The sequence below is a fragment of the Hyla sarda genome, chromosome 1 (assembly GCF_029499605.1).
Source record: "Hyla sarda isolate aHylSar1 chromosome 1, aHylSar1.hap1, whole genome shotgun sequence".
In the NCBI taxonomy this organism is placed as follows: Eukaryota; Metazoa; Chordata; class Amphibia; order Anura; family Hylidae; genus Hyla; species Hyla sarda.
The window spans coordinates 588,937,009-588,957,224 of NC_079189.1; the positions used below are offsets into that span (position 1 = coordinate 588,937,009).

The following is a 20,216-nucleotide window of genomic DNA, read 5'->3' on the forward strand; positions in this document are numbered from 1 at the left end:
CAATGTTTATTTTTACCAGCATACAAAATGAGTGTTGTCTCAGGGTTTCCCAGGTTGCAGTCCGGCCCGAGACGTTACATCACTAGTCAGGTGTCCAAAGGGAGCCTGTCTGCTTCAATGGGTGGAGCGACCGCTGGGTGGGAAGGAGATCATTCTGCATTGAATTGTAGTTTTGCAACAGCTGGAGGCACCCTGGTTAAAATGCACTGGTCTATTGTTCAAAGCACAGCATAGAAGGCAGCTCACCTGTGCTTCAATGGGTGGGGTGGCTTACAAACAAGGAATCCTGGGGCTTGTAGTTGGAGGGAGGGAACTCCAACAGGAAATAGCCATTTCACAAAAATAAATCAGCAGCGTTATAGTAAACTCAGAAAACAGCTATTTGGCCCCAAGACGAGCAGGGATCCTACCTAAGCATATCCATTACTGTCTGACAGGTAAGTACGAAAGTCACCTTTTGGTGGAGAACCCCTTTAATTCTTGGGCAACCATGCCCTAACACTGGTTCTCCTTCAGTCATCCTTCCTTGTACCACATTTGCTAGGTGCTAACCACAAGATACAAAGGGACATCCTTACAAGACGTTCTGACCCAGTCTTCTAGGCATCACACTTTGGTCCTTGCCAATTCCCTCAGGTACACGATAAAGTGAATGTTATTTACTTTACCATTGTAATGGCTGACTGGTGTATATGAAGGATACAAGGACTCACTGAGGACCATATACGGTTTTATTACTAGTTTATTGCTCTAAATAAACTGAGGACTGTAGGAGATGCAGTCAGTAATAAGATCTATTTTCAGTGATATTATTGACTGGGAGATGGGAAGAAATAAAGACGTACTAAGGAGACACTCGCCTTTGGAACCTTATACTAATTACCCAAATCCAAGCTACCTTTATTGGTGACAACAGCCTCCCCCCTGGGGTAACTAGAATTAGGTCATCTTCTATAGGTATTGTAATGGCCTCAGGCAACGCTGGGACAATGATAAAAGGACATCTGGTCACTTTAACTACTCCCATTGTTTTTTTTAATCCTTTAGTGTGAAGACAAACAGCTGTGTGATGGCTACAGGAAGCATAGAAGGTTATGATGGGTGTAGTAGTACTTGCTGTTTGTGTCATATAGCACAGTGGTCCAAACCTAATGTTCATCTGTGGAAACCACAAATATCTTTTTATCATTGCCGCTGTTTCTGCATACAAAGCACAGGAATTAGACTTTTGCCCCTAGTTTTCCGTAAAACAACTCATAAACTTTGCTGAACTCTTTTAGCAATTCCATAAAATACAGTTACGAAAATACAGCTTTGTTAGTCAAATGGGGATTTGGTCACTGTCCCTTTAATTAATGCTTTTTTTTCCGCTTAGCTAAATTTAGGAAACCTTTAATACTTGTACGTATAATGGGGGAGATTTATCAAAACCTGTGCAGAGGAAAAGTTGCCCTGTTGCCCCTAGCAACCAATCAGATCGCTACTTTCATTTTTAACAAGGCCTTTGCAAAATGAAACAAGAAATCTGATTGGTTGCTATGGGCAACTTGGCAACTTTTCCTTTGCACAGCTTTTGATAAATCTCCCCCAATGTCTACTGCAGATGTGTGCAGATGTTCTCCAGCTCTCAAGTTATCAGCCAAATTACTGGATTAGGATCTTCATGGGTTGGTCTACTGTGGTACAAGGTGCAAAATAGGACTCCACTTTACACAGTCTTTGGGTGCGTTCACACTACGGAATTCCCGCGGAATTCCACGAGCGGAACTCCGCGAGCGGAATTCCGCGGTGTGAACTTAACATTAGTGTGAATGGGTCTCCGCGAGACCCGTTCACGCTGCAGAATTTCCGTTGCGGACAATTCCGCCGCTGAAATAGTTCCAGGCAAAGAAAGAACATGTTCATTCTTTGCGCGGATTCCGCGAGCACTGCATAGCCGTCAGTGGTGACGGCTCAGTGCCCCGCGGCCCTAGCGCCGAAGCATCTTTGGCGGCGGAATTCAGCGAACGGAGATTCTGCAGTGTGAATGCACCCTTTGGTGGTAATTTGTAATACGACCCCCAGAAAGGTGCATCCAGAGAAAACTTCAAAAACAGGCAGCCCTAACCCATCCGTATGGTCCAAAATAAACATCAGTGTAACACAGAGAGGCCCTTGTACAACTTTTCCTCTCTTGAAAGATAAAATCCCCCCTCCTGGGGGGGACATAGTAGAACCAATCCTTGCAGTGTGGCCTGGATATTGGATCAGGAACAATACCTTGATTGTAGACTAGACATGTGGCCTATATGTAAGGTATTATACAACAACACTATTGCACTATTCCCCAAAGTGTTCACTCACACAGGTGAGGACAGACCCATGATTCGGAGCTCCATTATAATCTCAGCTTCAATTTCAGTATACACACAATGGGTTATCCAATAATTGCCAACATGAGAGGAAGATTTACTCACGATCTGAAGGAGCGTTTTCTGTAAACTTGTTTTCTTTACTCATATATATTTTACGTCTTACAAGACAAAGTGCATGAATGCAAGATAGCAGAAATTATTTCTGCTATCTTGCATTCTTGCACTTTGTCTTGTAAGACGTAAAAGATATATGAGTAAAGAAAACAAGTTTACAGAAAATGCTCCTTCAGGTCGTGAGTAAATCTTCCTTTCATGTTGGCAATTATTGGATAGCCCATTGTGTGTATACTATATGTAATATTTGCCTAGCATTAGCAAACCTAGAACCACTTTTCTTTGTCTCCCCAGGAAAAGCAGAGCTGAGGGACACACATATGACTCTGGCTTAACCTAGGGCCTGAACACTCTGACAGGTTTAGGTGCTTTCCCAAGAGAGGAAGGTTGAGATAAAGGATTTATTCTGTAATTATTGGTTAGGAGATGACCATGTGACCAAATTACCATTTATCTGTGTACATTAGATGCAGCAATGTAAAACCTCAGTGCACTGGATTTGAAATCTCTTCAAAAAGACCTTTGGAGTGGAAAGAAAGAGAAAACAAGGGGAATGCCCAGCTTCATAAAACGGTGTTCAGACCTAGTGTTTGAAGCACATGCAGGATTAAGGAGGGTTTAGGACGTAAGAACCCTCCTCATTGAAGTAAGTGCATTTGGAATATCGTATTTTATGTATGCACTTTATAGTGGAACATGTCCGCTCTCCTATTTTGAGTTTTTTTGTTTTTTTCCCAATGGCATAACCCAGAAAGTGTTAAGGGGCCAGGTAGGCAGTGCTATGCATTGCTGCTTAATTTTATTGTGCAAAAGGTAGTAAGCAGCAATACTATGCATTACCACTTATGTTCACTGCTTACACTTGCTGGGCACTCTGCACCAGGTCCAGTGGAACGTAGAAGCAAATTATCAGCTGATCTGCAGCAAATCCTCCTGAAACAAAGTTTAGGAGGTTCCCTTACAGTGGGGATCAAAAGTTTGGGCACCCCAGGTAAAAATTTGTATTAATGTGCATAAAGAAGCCAAGGAAAAATGGAAAAATCTCCAAAAGGCATCAAATTACAGATTAGACATTATTATAATATGTCAACAAAAGTTAGATTTTATTTCCATCATTTACACTTTCAAAATAAGAGAAAACAAAAAATGGCATCTGCAAAAGTTTGGGCACCCTGCAGAGTTAATATCTTGTACTGCCCCCTTTGGCAAGTATCACAGCTTGTAAACGCTTTTTGTAGCCAGCCAAGAGTCTTTCAATTCTTGTTTGAGGTATCTTTGCCCATTCTTCCTTACAAAACTCAACCCCAAAGCATGATTGATCCACTCCCATGCTTAACAGTTGGACAGAAGTTCTTTTCATTAAATTCTGTTCCCCTTCTTCTCCAAACGTACCTTTGCTCATTTCGGCCAAAAAGTTCAATTTTAACCTCATCGGTCCACAGAACTTGTTTCCAAAATGCATCAGGATTGTCTATATGTTCATTTGCAAAGTTCAAACTCTGATTTTTGTGGTGAGGATGTAGAAGAGGTTTTCTTCTGATGACTCTTCCATGAAGACCATATTTGTACAAGTATCTCTTTATAGTGGAATAGTGTACCACAACTCCAGTGTCTGACAGATCTTTCTGGATGCATTGTGCAGTCAAATGTGAGTTTTGAATTGTTTTTCTCACAATCCTGCGAGATGTTCTGTCTGATATTTTTCTTGGTCTTCCAGATCTTGTTTTAACTTCCACTGTTCCTGATGTCTGCCATTTCTTAATTACATTCCGAACAGAGGATATTGACATCTGAAAACATTTAGCTATTTTCTTATAGCCTTCTCCAGCTTTTTGAGCATCAACTATTTTCAGTTTCAGATTTCTAGACAACTGCTTAGAAGAACCCATGGTGCTGATTGTTGGGGCAAGGTCAGATGAGTCTGGGCATTTGAAACCTTTGAGATTGACATCACCTGGTCTTCCCAGATGATGATTGAGAACAAACCATGACACTGGCAGGTCTCAGCTTTGCAAAGGGGACAGTACAAGATATTAACTCTGCAGAGTGCCCAAACTTTTGCAGACACCATTTTTTTGTTTTCTGTTATTTTGAAAGTGTAAATGATGGAAATAAAATCTAACTTTTGTTGACATATTATAAGAATGTCTAATCTCAAATTTGATGCCTTTTGGAGATTTTTCCATCTTTCCTTGGCTTCTTTATGCCCATTAAGACAAATTTTTACCTGGGGTGCCCAAATTTTTGATCCCAAATGTATAGCTATATGAAGATAGAAGAAAGCATAGCTTATAAGGGAGACTATCTCCATACATACAATATTACATTAAAGGGGTACTCTGCCCCTAGGATAGGGGGTAAGATGACCCTCATGATCTCCCTGCTACACCCGGCATTCGTTTAGAGAGTCGGATGCAGCTTCGAAGGTTGGTGACGTCACGCCCCCTCCCATAGACTTGCATTGAGGGGGCATGGCCATGACATCACAAGCAGGGTGTGACCACGACGTCACAAGCCTCCGCCACGCATCGCCAGTCATCCGGCATCCAAAATTTGTTCCATGTCTGGCGTGCCACAGCTGAGATGGTGGGGGTCCCCAGTGGCATGACCTCCGCGATCAGACATCTTATTCCCTATCCTTTGAATAGGGGATAAGATGTCTAGGCGCGGAGTATCCCTTTAAGGCCTCTGTACAGTGGTGTCTGCCATGTAAATTACCTATATCCTAAGAGAAGTTTTTGCTGACTGCTACATTTTGTTTAGAAAGAGCGACCAATAAGGAATTTCTTTAACTTCATAGACAGAGACCAATTTTTAGGCCACTGACTGGATGTAATGAAATACTAATTGGTGCTTAAGGTTGTGCTGGGATTTCCCACTGGGAGAGGGGAGAAGGAGACAGAACTTTTACAGCCATGCTCTGGGCTTTTCTATAGACATGGCTTACACAGACCACATACTGCCAAAACAGAATGAAAACCTACAGAGGACCGAGCTGAGTTGTTTTTATACACATTTCAATCATGAGAATGTTATTTTGCTCAGAGAGGGGTTCGGTTGTTATGTTTACAGCAAATGATAGAAAAGGCCTTACTCAGCCTATTATGTCAGATTCTCAACGGGACAAAATTCACTCAATTCAGTCAGTTGAAAAGTAAACATGTACATGTATCTGTTCTCAAGAACAACTATTTATACATATATTTTACCCAGAGAAGTTAAAGGAAAACGGTTATCCTGTTCACCCACACTAAACCCAATACACTGGGTCATAGTGAGGGGGAACAGGAGACCGATGAAGGGTCTCTAACTAATATACATACCTTCTGTCTGGCGCCCGGTCCCTCTGAAGATCAGCTTTTAACTTGGCTGAACTAGGCCCACCAGCTGAACTTGAATATTTATGGTCGTAGGTCACGTGAGCGCTCAGTAGGCACAAGCGCTCACGTGACCAGCGGCCATGAATATTTAAATTCACTCGGCAAGCCCGCCTCCAGCGCGCAATTCAGCGAAGATAGAAGCAGATCTTCAGAGGGACCGGGCGCCGGACAGAAGGTATGTATATTAGTCCGAGACCCCTCATCAGTCTCCTGTTCACCTGCACTATGACCCGGTGTATTGAGTTTAGTGTGGGTGAACAGAATGACCGTTTCCCTTTAAATAGGGCATATGGGATGTCATAGAGGGGGTCCCCCACTTGGGGCTCTCCTCTACATGCCAGAAAGGAGAACTTGCTTGCTCAGGCACTGGTTGGCTCGGCAGTCCATTCATGTTAATAGATACCACCTAACCAGAGGAAATGTTTGACTGGCAATGGCTTCCCCCAAGGATCTGGACCGCCAGCGATCAGCTACTCTGATTATCTGGTTAAAGGTAATATGATGTCTGCTTCAAAATCTTTTTCCAGTTTTTTAGTGATATATATAAAGGGGAAATATATTGAACAATATAAACGACTGGATGAAATTTGATACCAATGAATGTTATACTATAGTTACATCCTTCATCTATAGATGTTTTTTTCACAGACCTTAATTCTTATAGATAAACAAACTTGGGGGGTCCCTTTTTTTTGGAGGAGATTGATTATTTTAGTAGTAAAAAAAAGCTTTTGATATGTTGTAGAGACTTATGAAAAGCTTAGATTAGTAAAACGTGCCAGAAGAAGTGCACGCTTAGTGCATTCCCCATACCGAGACGTTCATCCATCTAATGTAAGTCTATGGTACTGTCTCACTCACATAGACACGGAGTGGGGAGAGAAGTGCAGATCAGTGCTCTTCTCTCCTCGCTTGTCGTAGTGACGTGTTAAAAGTTTATTTATGATGACAGCTACTCTTTAATAGAGGAAACTTGAAGGTCCTGGGCCCTAAAACTAACTCTATAAGAGAGTAACCCCACCCATGAGTCCCCAAAAAAAGGCCTTAGATAAGTTCCAATTATATCACTGATCAGATAAGGACAGTTCTGTAATAAAAGCTGGGTAGCTGGGCACTGTAGTGAGCATACCTTCCTCCTCGTGAGGTCCCTGCTGACAGCCCCCCACACACATGAGCTAAATGGTGACTCATTGGACCCAGGGGGCACCTTCACATGGGCGGCAAATTGGGCCCTGAGAAATTTTTTGAACCATTCACGACCCATGAAGGACCTACTCTGCCATGATGTCGCTCAGGGTGTATGGTGCAGATTCCTGTAGCTGGGGGGTACCGCTAATAGCCGGCATGCTGCGACCGCAGCAGCCGGCTATTAACCCTATAGATCGCCGCTGTCAAAGCTGACAGCAGCATCTAAAGGCAGCGGCAGCCTTAGACCCTCCCTGGTGGTCCATTGGGTGGATCCCCCCAATGACCATCGCTGAGAGGCGATCCACTGTAGAGGTAGCCGGAGGGCTTACCTCTGCTTTCTTTCGGGCCATGGCTTTTTATTTGATAGAGCCTGGCTGCACCATCTTAAAAAAAAAAAAACACACATTAACCCCTTACATATTAAAATTTCAGATCACCCCCTTTTCCCATTTTCCAGATAAAAACATGTAAACGTAATAAAAATAAACATATTAGGAATTGTCCAGATTATTAAAATATAACATTATTAATCCCGTACGGTAAATGGTGTAAAAGTACAAAAATACAAAACCCTAGAATACAAAACCCGTTTTTTTTTATTATGTCCTCCTGATATGCAATGGTAGAATTTTTCCCACTTCTGGGCCCTGCATAGCTACCTACCAGAACTCAGCTTTCATTACTACTGCTCTAGTAAAATGAAAGCTGAGTTCTCTTTTACACAGTTTTGATAAAAGAGGCCTACAACAAGTCACATCACAGGATCCACCGCTAGTATCACAAGAGTTTTCACTCCTAAGGTCACCTTTAGTATCCTAAAGTTAGGGAATCCTTTTTAAAAGAGAACCGAAGGTTACCAAATTGTCGCTGCTGAGATTGGGTTGACATTACAGTGGTCCCTCAACATACGATGGTAATCCGTTCCAAATGGACCATCGCTTGTTGAAACCATCGTATTTTAAGGGATCCGTGCAATGTAAAGTATAGGACAGTGGTCTACAACCTGCGGACCTCCAGATGTTGAAAAACTACAACACCCAGCATGCCCGGTCCGGGCATGCTGGGTGTTGTAGTTTTGCAACATCTGGAGGTCCGCAGGTTGTAGACCACTGTTAGAGAAAGTTGTACTCACCTGTCCCCGCCGCTCCGGACCGTCACCGCTCGTCACCGCTGCCCGGGATGTCGCTGCCCATCTCTGTCGCTGCGTCCCCGAGGTGTCCGCGACGCTCAGGCAAGGCCTCTGCTTCCCCGGCAACCGCGCTTTCCGTCGCCGCCATCACGTCGCTACGCACGCCACTCCTATTGGATGACGGGACGGCGTGCGCAGCATCATGATGATGTCGATGGAGAGCGCCGACGATGCAGAGGATCCCGAAGAGGACGCGCCGGAGCCCCGAGGACAGGTAAGTGATCATCACCGGAGCACACGGGGCACCGTAAACGGCTATCCGGCGGCAGCTGAAGCAGTCAGCGCTGCCGGATAGCCATTTATGCGATGGCCCCGACATAAAAAAGCATCGTATGTTGATGCTGCCTTCAACATGCGATGGCCTCTGAGAGGCCATCGCATGTTGAAATTATCGTATGTCGGGGCCATCGTAGGTCGAGGGGTCACTGTACAACTTGTCAATACATGTCACATATATGTAGTCAAACTGTCTAAGGGTACGTTCACACGTACGCAGATTTGATGCGCAGAATTTGATGCGAAGGATTTTCTGCTGCAGATTTCAGTGTAAACTACCCGTGTTTCTCCGAAAATAAGATCGGGTCTTATATTAATTTTAGTCACAAAAAACACACTAGGGCTTATTTTCAGGGTAGGGCTTGCAGGAGTGTGAAGGATGGGGGGCTGTAGCAGTGTGGAGAATGCCACCCCCCCCCATCTTCCACACTGCCACAGCCCCCCATCCTCCCACAGCCCCCATTCTCCACACTGCTATACAGCCCCCCATCCTCCTACAGCCCCCCATCCTCCACACTCCCGCAGCCCCCCATCCTCCCCACTCCTGCAGCCCCCCCTCCATCCTCCACACTCCTGCAGCCCCCCCTCCATCCTCCACACTCCCGCAGCCCCCCATCCTCCACACTCCTGCAGCCCCCCATCCTCCACACTCCTGCAGCCCCCCCATCGTCCTCGACACTCCTAAAGGGCCCCCCACCCCTCTGCCATAATAAATCAACACTTCCCCACCTTCATAGTGTCCGCAACTGAAGCTGCAGCTCTCAGCGGCAGCAGCGGGATCTCCTTCTGCTGCTTACCGGTAGCAGCCGGGACAGGGACACGTCCGTGACGTCGGGCGTGCATACACACAGACGTTTTAAAGCGACAGCGTCCCTGCCCCGGCTCATTTAACTTGCCAAGGGACCAGCCAAAGGCGGTGGTGGTGGTGGTGGTGGGGGGGGGTCCGCATTGCATTACTGGCGGCCGCAGTCCACCAGTTGAGTACCCCTGGCCCTAGGTCTATTTTCGGGGTAGGGCTTATATTGCAGCCCACCCTGATAATCCAGCTAGGGCTTATTTTCGGGGTAGGGTGTATTTTTGGGGAAACAGGGTAAATGACTGAGCACAACTTCTAATCGGCAGTTACAAATCCTGCGCATCAAATCTGCGCAGGATCCTGTATGCGTGAACGTACCCTAAATAGGATGTCCGAGGTTGATGGCCCGAATGTAGTTAGCTAATGACTACGTTTGGCTCACTTCATTTTCTTAGAAGCCTCAATTTTGCAGCCCCGGTTACCATACTAAGTGTATGCTATAGCATTGCCTCTAGCGGGTTGTCTTTTATCTTCTGGTTCCCTCAGTTTTTAAGAACAACTCCAGCAGTTGCCATGGCTGATGTCTTGTTTATACCGCCAAAAAACCCCGCCTCATTCATTGTAATTGCCTCACTCCTCAATTACATAATAAAAGAGACAAAATGCAAACATGACCCATTACCTAACCTCGGGATCTGATAAACAAACACTAAAGCAAATGAAGATAATTTTGCCTTGAGGTGTTAATCCCTCGTCCCTAATCTGGGTCTGCAGCTGGCAATGAACATCCTGTCTAGTAACCTGATGCATTAGGACATTTGGGTGTCCCTCCGGCTATGTTCCTCAGTAACATGCTCCCGTCTATTTATAAGCTATGCATTGTCTTGTATAATTGTGCTTATTTTATGATATCTGGTGCCAGACCTCTCAGCAAACGTTCCCACTACTGTACTAGCTCAATGCCTCTTTATATTACATTCGTGGCCAGCCACCTGCTCCGACCTGCCACTCGACTCTCCCGCGTCTGTGAGCGACGTGACAATGTGATTTATTGGACAGACTTGTTTTGTGAAGTAAGAGGAGAAATTAATTTACTCCCATGTTTTATGGATGCTGTAATATAAATAGAAAAGATTGTCTTTACATTCCTCAGAGCATCATGGGATTAGTACATCTTACATTAGCACCCCCTATAACAGCAGTCTGGCTGTGTACTCTGGAGCGCCCCCTATAACAGCAGTCTGGCTGTGTACTCTGGAGCGCCCCCTATAACAGCAGTCTGGCTTTGTAGTCTGGACCCCCCCCCCCCCAAACACACACCATAACAGCAGTCTGGCTGTGTACTCTGGAGCGCCCCCTATAACAGCAGTCTGGCTGTGTACTCTGGAGCGCCCCCTATAACAGCAGTCTGGCTTTGTAGTCTGGACCCCCCCCCCAAAACACACACCATAACAGCAGTCTGGCTGTGTACTCTGGAGAGCCCCCTATAACAGCAGTCTGGCTGTGTACTCTGGAGCGCCCCCTATAACAGCAGTCTGGCTGTGTACTCTGGAGCGCCCCCTATAACAGCAGTCTGGCTGTGTACTCTAGAGCGCCCCCTATAACAGCAGTCAGGCTGAGTATTCTAGAGCACCCCCTATAACAGCAGTCTGGCTGTGTACTCTGGAGCGCCCCCTATAACAGCAGTCTGGCTTTGTAGTCTGGACCCCCCCCCCCCAAAACACACACCATAACAGCAGTCTGGCTGTGTACTCTGGAGAGCCCCCTATAACAGCAGTCTGGCTGTGTACTCTGGAGCGCCCCCTATAACAGCAGTCTGGCTGTGTACTCTGGAGCGCCCCCTATAACAGCAGTCTGGCTGTGTACTCTAGAGCGCCCCCTATAACAGCAGTCAGGCTGAGTATTCTAGAGCACCCCCTATAACAGCAGTCTGGCTGTGTACTCTGGAGCGCCCCCTATAACAGCAGTCTGGCTTTGTAGTCTGGACCCCCCCCCCAAAACACACACCATAACAGCAGTCTGGCTGTGTACTCTGGAGAGCCCCCTATAACAGCAGTCTGGCTGTGTACTCTGGAGCGCCCCCTATAACAGCAGTCTGGCTGTGTACTCTGGAGCGCCCCCTATAACAGCAGTCAGGCTGAGTATTCTAGAGCACCCCCTAGAACAGCAGTCTGGCTGTGTACTCTGGAGCGCCCCCTATAACAGCAGTCTGGCTGTGTACTCTGGAGCGCCCCCTATAACAGCAGTCTGGCTGTGTACTCTAGAGCACCCCCTATAACAGCAGTCTGGCTGTGTACTCTAGAGCGCCACCTATAACAGCAGTCTGGCTGTGTACTCTGGAGTGCCCCCTATAACAGCAGTCTGGCTGTGTACTCTAGAGAGCCCCCTATAACAGCAGTCTGGCTGTGTACTCTGGAGCGCCCCCTATAACAGCAGTCTGGCTGTGTACTCTGGAGCACCCCCTATAACAGCAGTCTGGCTGTGTACTCTAGAGCGCCCCCTATAACAGCAGTCTGGCTGTGTACTCTGGAGCATCCCCGATAACAGCGGTCTGGCTGTGTACTCTAGAGTGCCCCCTATAACAGCAGTCTGACCGTGTAGTCTGGAGTGGCTCTTATAACAGTAGGGAGTTGTATAGTAGGGAGTGCTCCCTGTAACAGCAATCTGGCTGTGTAGTCTGGAGCTTCCCCTCCAACATCAGTCTGGAGCTTCCCCTATATAGCAGAAGTCTAGCTGTGTAGTCTGGAGCATGCTCTATAACAGCAGTATGGCTATGTAGCCTGGAGTGCTCCTTATACTTGCAGTCTGGTTGTATAGTCTGGAGTGCCCCCGCCCATAACAGCAGTCTGGCTGTGCAGTCTGGCGCACCCCCTTTAACAGCAGTCTGGTTGTGTAGTCGGGAATTCCCCCTATAACAGCAGTCTGGCTGTGCAGTCTGGAACACCCCCTATAACAGCAGTCATGTTGTATAGTCTGGAGTGCCCCCTAGAACAGAAGTATCTTTGTGTAGTCTGCGGAGCACCCTCTATAACAACAGTCTGTCTGTGTAGTCTGGAGCTTCCCCTATAACAGTAGTCTGGCTGTATAGTCTGGAGCTTCCCCTATAACAGCAGTCTGGCTGTGTAGTCTGGAGCTTCCCCTATAACAGCAGTCTGGCTGTAATAGTCTGGAGTTCCCCCTACAACTTCTGGAGCTCCCCCTATATAGCAGAAGTCTAGCTGTGTAGTCTAGAGCACCCTCTATAACAGCAGTATGGCTATGTAGTCTGGAGCGCTCCTTATACTTGCAGTCTGGTTGTATAGTCTCGAGCACCCCCTATAACAGCAGTCTGGTTGTGTAGTCGGGAATTCCCCCTATAACAGCAGTCTGGCTGTGCAGTCTGGAACACCCCCTATAACAGCAGTCATGTTGTATAGTCTGGAGTGCCCCCTAGAACAGAAGTATCTTTGTGTAGTCTGCGGAGCACCCTCTATAACAGCAGTCTGTCTGTGTAGTCTGGAGCTTCCCCTATAACAGCAGTCTGGCTGTATAGTCTGGAGCTTCCCCTATAACAGCAGTCTGGCTGTGTAGTCTGGAGCTTCCCCTATAACAGCAGTCTGGCTGTAATAGTCTGGAGCTCCCCCTACAACTTCTGGAGCTCCCCCTATATAGCAGAAGTCTAGCTGTGTAGTCTAGAGCACCCTCTGTAACAGCAGTATGGCTATGTAGTCTGGAGCGCTCCTTATACTTGCAGTCTGGTTGTATAGTCTCGAGCACCCCCTATAACAGCAGTCTGGCTGTGCAGTCTGGAGCACCCCCTATAACAGCAGTCTTGTCGTGTAGTCCGGAGTTCCCCCTATAACAGCAGTCCAGTTGTGTAGTCCGGAGTTCCCTTTATAACAGCAGTCTGCTTGTGTAGTCGGGAGTTCCCCCTATAACAGCAGTCTTGTCGTGTAGTCTGGAGTTCCCCCTATAACAGCAGTCTGGTTGTATAGTCCGGAGTTCCCCCTATAACAGCAGTCTGGCTGCACATTTTGTGGTGCCCCATCTGCTTGTGTAACCCCTATTCAGGATGGATGTATATTATAGTACTGCACCCTACCCATATAGAAGCCTCTGATTGTTTGTCCCCTTATCATGGGAAGTTACAGCTTAATTATAAAATCTAAGCTTGCGATTTATAAGGCTGTAAACTGTCGATGTGATGTCCTGTGAAAAAAATATTTACAATGTGGCAGCTGGTTGTGGATTTAATCTTATTATTCTTGGTCATAAACTTGGTCATGACTGATATCTCCCTTAAAGAAGAACTATGAGTAGATTTATGATTAAGAAGCCAGTGCCATGTGTGTGTGGTAGCCCTTGGGGGGTGTTGGTAGTGGGGGTATTGTTTCGGTAAATGAAGGGTTAATGTTAACCCTATAGTTTGTGACGCCAGGCTGAGGGCTAGGATGCGAAGGTAATTCTCCGGCCTATTGCCGCCCTTCCCAGTAACGATAGGTGCATGTAATAAAATGACTGAAGATCCACAAAGTAGTTGAACTTTAACTTGAAGAACTTTACTTAGATGTTTGCGGTACATCCAATGAACAATAACAGTCTCAGGCAAACAGTCTCTATATATCTCAATGACCAATGACTGACAATTGTTGCGGACCTTGAATTAAATTAAAGTCTCTGAATTTAGGGTAATTATTGCAGATCCGTCCTGATTTAGGGGATAGATAAGGTCCGGTGATCCTGCAGAGTGCTTAGGGGTTGCTACACTCGCGATCCTGAATATATCAGCCGTTGCCGCAAGGCTCAGGCCTAACTCACTGCGTTTGACAGCCCGGGAACAAGAGCGAGAACAATGGCCGCCGCTCCCTTATATGGGTAGGGGCGGGGCGAATCTGATTGGTCCAAGCATCTGTCATTCACTGTGACACAGTGTGATGGGTAGCATACGTCACAGGGACCTCCAAAGGTTCTTAAGCAGAAATACCATAGAGTTCACCTGACCACGTGACCCGCAGGTCCTGCTACGCTATAGACAGGCAACTAACCATCTACAGACATTGATATCATATTTACATGCTTCCTAAATAAACTATTAGCGCAATAACTATCTGGATGAGAGGTGACCAGGATTGAACTAGACAATGGGGTCCCCGATGTCCAAGGGACTCTGGCTAAGGGGACCCACACACGCAGGTACCGGATAGGATACGGTACCGGGACACCACATGTGCAACCTATAATACCATGTATTACAATACTATGGTCAGTCAGCCATACTGAGGGCAACTGACTGACGGAGCTCCTCTCATGAAGCAGGGTGTTTTTTAGTTAGATGGCAGACAGGAGAAAGCACAGAGGAGTGCTATCAGATAGGAGAGAGCACAAAGAAGTCTTATCAGACAGGAGAGAGCACAGAGGAGTCCAATCAGACAGGAGAGAGTACAGAGGAGTAATATCAGACAGGAGAGAGCACAGAGGAGTACTATCAGACAGGAGAGAGAACAAAGAAGTCCTCTCAGACAGGAGAGAGCACAGAGGAGTCCAATCAGACAGGAGAGAGTACAGAGGAGTACTATGGGACAGGAGAGAACACAGAGGAGCGCTATCAGACAGGAGAGAGCACAGAGGAGTCCTATCAGACAGGAGAGAGTACAGAGGAGTAATATAAGACAGGAGAGAGCACAGAGGAGTTCTATCAGACAGGAGAGAGCACAGAGGAGTGCCATCAGACAGGAGAGAGCACAGAGGACTGCTATCAGACAGGAGAGAGCCCAGAGGAGTCCTATCAGACAGGAGAGAGCACAGAGGAGTGCTATCAGACAGAAGAGAGCACAGAGGAGACCTATCAGACAGGAGAGAGCATATAGGAGTACTATCAGACAGGAGAGAGCCCAGAGGCGTTCTATCAGACAGGAGAGAGCAAAGATGAGTACTATCAGACAGGAGAGAGCACAGAGGAGTGCTATCAGACAGGAGAGAGCACAGAGGAGAGCTATGAGATAGGAGAGAACACAGAGGAGTCCTATCATACAGGAGAGAGCACAGAGGAGTGCTATCAGACAGGAGAGAGCACAGAGAAGTGCTATCAGTCAGGAGAGAGCACAGAGGAGTACTATCAGACAGGAGAGAGCACAGAGGAGTGCCATCAGACAGGAGAGAGCACAGAGGACTGCTATCAGACAGGAGAGAGCCCAGAGGAGTCCTATCAGACAGGAGAGAGCACAGAGGAGTGCTATCAGACAGAAGAGAGCACAGAGGAGACCTATCAGACAGGAGAGAGCATATAGGAGTACTATCAGACAGGAGAGAGCCCAGAGGCGTCCTATCAGACAGGAGAGAGCAAAGATGAGTACTATCAGACAGGAGAGAGCACAGAGGAGTGCTATCAGACAGGAGAGAGCACAGAGGAGAGCTATGAGATAGGAGAGAACACAGAGGAGTCCTATCATACAGGAGAGAGCACAGAGGAGTGCTATCAGACAGGAGAGAGCACAGAGAAGTGCTATCAGTCAGGAGAGAGCACAGAGGAGTACTATCAGACAGGAGAGAACACAGAGGAGTGCTATCAGACAGAAGAGAGCACAGAGGAGACCTATCAGACAGGAGAGAGCATATAAGAGTACTATCAGACAGGAGAGAGCACAGAGGAGTCCTATCAGACAGGAGAGAGCAAAGATGAGTCCTATCAGACAGGAGAGAGCACAGAGGAGAGCTATGAGATAGGAGAGAGCACAGAGGAGTACTATCAGAGAGGAGAGAGCACAGAGGAGTGCTATCAGACAGGAGAGAACAAAGAGGAGTCCTGTCATACAGGAGAGAGCACAGAGGAGGGCTATCAGATGAAGGGAGCACAGAGGAGTGCTATCAGACAGGAGAGAGCACAGAGGAGTACTATCAGACAGGAGAGAGCACAGAGGAGTACTATCAGACAAAAGAGAGCACAGAGGAGTGCTATCAGACAGGAGAGAGCACGGAGGAGTGCTATCAGACAGGAGAGAGCACAGAGGAGTACTATCAGACAGGAGAGAGCACAGAGGAGTGCTATCAGACAGGAGAGAGCACAGAGGAGTGCTATCAGACAGGAGAGAGCACAGAGGAGTGCTATCAGACAGGAGAGAGCACAGAGGAGTGCTATCAGACAGGAGAGAGCACAGAGGAGTACTATCAGACAGGAGAGAGCACAGAGGAGTGTAGCCCACCCTCACTTACTGGACTTTGTCCATGCCTGTGCTCCAGCTTGGACAAAGCCATGATTTTATAAGCCATGATTTCTATAAAAAGGAGATCATTTTTTTAATGAAGTTTATTAGAAAGGTTAATGTTTTGCCAAGATTTACAACATATAAAAAGTTTTGCAATCTGACAGTGCTCATTTGACACACATTTTGTATATTGCGTAGTGGAAGCCATCTTATAGACTTAATCCATTACCAACCCAGGGCTTAACTTAGCCTCAAGAACAGCTAGTGCTAATTGCCAATTATTTCCCCGGTTACCCCTGTTTTGTAAGCCAGGTACGTTTGTGCGTTTTTCGAGGGGGTTGCAACCTTTTGTGCCACATTCACAATTCATAAATCCCTGACCACTGCAAAGTAAAAACTTAAGTTGACTTTTTTAAGCTCCTTTCTAGGTTTTTGCTTACAGCAAAAAGTCGCAAAAACAAAAATGCCTAGGCGCATGTGCGACTTTCTATGCACCAAATGTAAGCCAAGAAAAAGCCTCTATATCCGATGATAAATGTCCCTGTGGTGTCCCGGTACCGTATTGCATACCGTACCTAGTGTAGAGGTCTCCAAAGTCAGAGTAACTACGTTCAGGTAGGGTTCCTCAGGTGGGACAGCCCCTAGTCACCTCTCCTCAAGTCTATCTTTAATAATCATAAATGTATATATTTAATAATTATCTATATTCTATAGTAATGTATAGTACTTACCTTGTTCAGCGTCGCAGGACCTTCGGTCATGTGACCATGCTAGTAACCTCTATGGTATGTTGGAGGACCTTTGAAGGTCCTTGGGTCATGTGTTACCCACAAATCTTTGTAATGGTGACTGACATCAGTATGGACCAATTAGCATTAGTCCAGCCCCTGCCCATATAAGGGAGCTGCATCCAATTATCGCTCTTGGGTTGCTGCTCTCGTGGATGCCGGACTAACAGGACGGTGCTACGCAACTTTCAAAGACACGCTAGGCCTCAAAAACCTGTCGGCCTCAGCTAAACCAAAACCGTGAGTTCAAATCTAAATCCCCACTAATGGTAGCGTGACTACTGGACCGCAACTAAACCCCCTAAATCCAGTAGAGCAACATTTAGTACTAAAAGACTCTAAATGTTAAAGTCCCAACCTTTGTCAATATCCAAGGAAAGCCGTTGTTATGCTCAGAGACTGTTGTAATATTGACGCTTGCAGAAAACCTTCAGTAAAAGTTAATACAGTTTCAGAAACTCTCTGTTTGGGGACAATCTATTCTTATTATCTACCTCCCTATCGCTCTTGGGAAGGGTGGCAGTAGGAAAAGCGTTATTGAGGAAACCCCCACCCTGGCATCACGAATAGCAAGGGTTAACAAGCACCCTTTAATTACTGCACAGCTACACTCCCCATACCCTACACCCCCCAGGCTATCACATCCCCCATTATGTTGTAGTGGTCCAATGTTTAGGGACATTAGATTAGTGCCTGTCCATCTCCATCGCTCATATATGATCTATACTGTACAAACCACTAGAATTTTGTTGCGTTCTCTCTGGCGGTAAGTACTCATTAGCTGAGCGGATTATTCTCTAGTCACTTAGGAATGAGCAGATTAACAAATCTTATATATTCCCATAAAAACACCTGGGATAATTCCGGATTATCTCCAGCTTTCATAAAGTCACCGCTGCAATGGGAATAGATCAATACCGACAATAACTTCCTTTCCGGTTTGTTGTTTTCTTTGAATTGTTTGCAGTAGATGCCTTATTCCATGTGGAAGAATCCTTGTACTCATCCGTAAACTACCTGCTGCTCTCCGTGTATTATTGCTATTATGCATTTTTTTTCTTCAATTTTTCATTTTGGGTCTGATCTGTCTTAGTACACAGAAATTTTGGTCTGTGTTATACTGTTTTTTTTTCTAACCACATTTTTATAGCTCACTCGTGTTGCTTAGAAAGTATGTATGGTTAGAGTTTCGTACTACTTTTTTTCCATTTTGCCCCCAAATTTTATATTTTTGTGCCAATTTAAAATCCTGAAAAATTCTGATGGAAAATGCAAATGATATGTTAAGAGATTGTAAGATATTATTATTGCATTCTTCAGAGACCTCATGCAGGTTTATGGTTCTAACATGGCTCAGGCTGTGTTTGTGGCACTTTATTAGCAGCACTGCATGCATTTTTGCTGCGTTGTTACAGAAAGTGACTTAAATTGTGGTAAAACTGGTACGTGTTACCGCAGTTTACATAATCACTGGAAAATTGCCCAATTTTCTGTGATTTCTGATGGTTGCGGTTAAAACACGATGTACCGCAAAAGTACCGCTAATAAAATGGCAAGTGTGGACACAGCTTCCAGGAGGTGATGTCAGAAAAATTTAATTAGCAGTTTGTGCTCATATTTTCATGCTTGAAAGATTTATGCAAAAACAATTTTAAGTTGTAAACAAATATGCCAATATATAACATAACTCTGCATTAACTTGACCATCTTCAACTTCTACCAGTGACCATCTACAACTACTATCAGTGACCATCAACAACTTCTACCAGTGACCATCTACAACTTCAACCAGTGACCATCTTCAACTTCTGCCAGTGACCGTTTACAACGGCTACCAGTGACCGTCTACAACTTTTACCAGTGAACATCTACAACTTCTACCAGTGACCATCTACAACTTCTACCAGTGACCATCTACAACTTCTACCAGTGACCATCTACAACTTCTACCAGTGACCATCTACAACTTCTACCAGTGACCATCTACAACTTCTAACGGTGACCATCTACAACTTCTACCAGTGACCATCTACAACTTCTACCAGTGACCATCTACAACTTCTACCGGTGACCATCTACAACTTCTACCAGTGACCATCTACAACTTCTACTAGTGACCATCTACAACTTCTACCAGTGACCATCTACAACTTCTACCAGTGACCATCTACAACTTCTACCAGTGACCATCTACAACTTCCACCAGTGACCATCTACAACTTCTACCAGTGACAATCTACAACTTCTACCACTGACCATCTACAACTTCTACCACTGACCATTTACAACTACTATCAGTGACTAGTGTTGCTCGCGAATATTCGCAATGCAAATTTTATTCACAAATATCGCATATTCGCGAATTCACAAATATTCGCGAATATAGCACTATATATTCTTAATTACGAATATTCATTTTTTTTTTTTTTCACAGTACACATCACAGTGATCACCCCTCTCTGCTTCCAGCTTGTGTGGTGTAAAGAAGGCTCTAATACTACTGTGTGAGACTGGTGCTCGAATTTTCACATATGAGTCTAGCATTGTTAAAGGGGTAGTCCAGTGGTGAAAAACTTATCCCCTATCCTAAGGATAGGGGATAAGTTTGAGATTGCGGGGGGTCCGACCGCTGGGGCCCCCTGCGATCTCTCTGTACAGGGCCCCAGCTCTCCGGCCAGATAGCGGGTGTCGACCCACGCACGCAGCGGCGGCCGACACGCCCCCTCAATACATCTCAATGGCAGAGCCGGAGATTGCCGAAGGCAGCGCTTCGGCTCTGCCATAGAGTTGTATTGAGGGGGCGTGTCGGCCGCCGCTTCGTGCGGAGGTCGACACGCCCCCTTCCCGTGGGCTGTCGGGGCTCCATACAGGAGATCACGGGGGGCCCCAGCGGTCGGATCCCCCGCGATCTGCAACTTATCCCCTATCCTTAGGATAGGGGATAAGTTGT

General features: G+C 46.0%; 1 long non-coding RNA gene across 3 annotated transcripts in view; it reads left to right on the top strand.

The window, feature by feature from the left end:
- The window catches only part of LOC130295344 (uncharacterized), a 28,053-nt gene extending 8,232 nt beyond the window's left edge, over nt 1-19,821 (top strand). The window contains exons 1-3 of one of the 3 annotated variants that reach the window (XR_008848795.1): nt 1,597-1,688; nt 2,936-3,114; nt 18,990-19,821. This is a non-coding gene — a long non-coding RNA (uncharacterized LOC130295344). Of the gene's footprint in view, nt 1-1,596; nt 1,689-2,762; nt 3,115-18,989 lie in introns of those variants that run through there. The other 2 variants (XR_008848794.1, XR_008848792.1) reach the window with 2 other exon arrangements.
- Nucleotides 19,822-20,216: the final 395 nt, after the last annotated feature.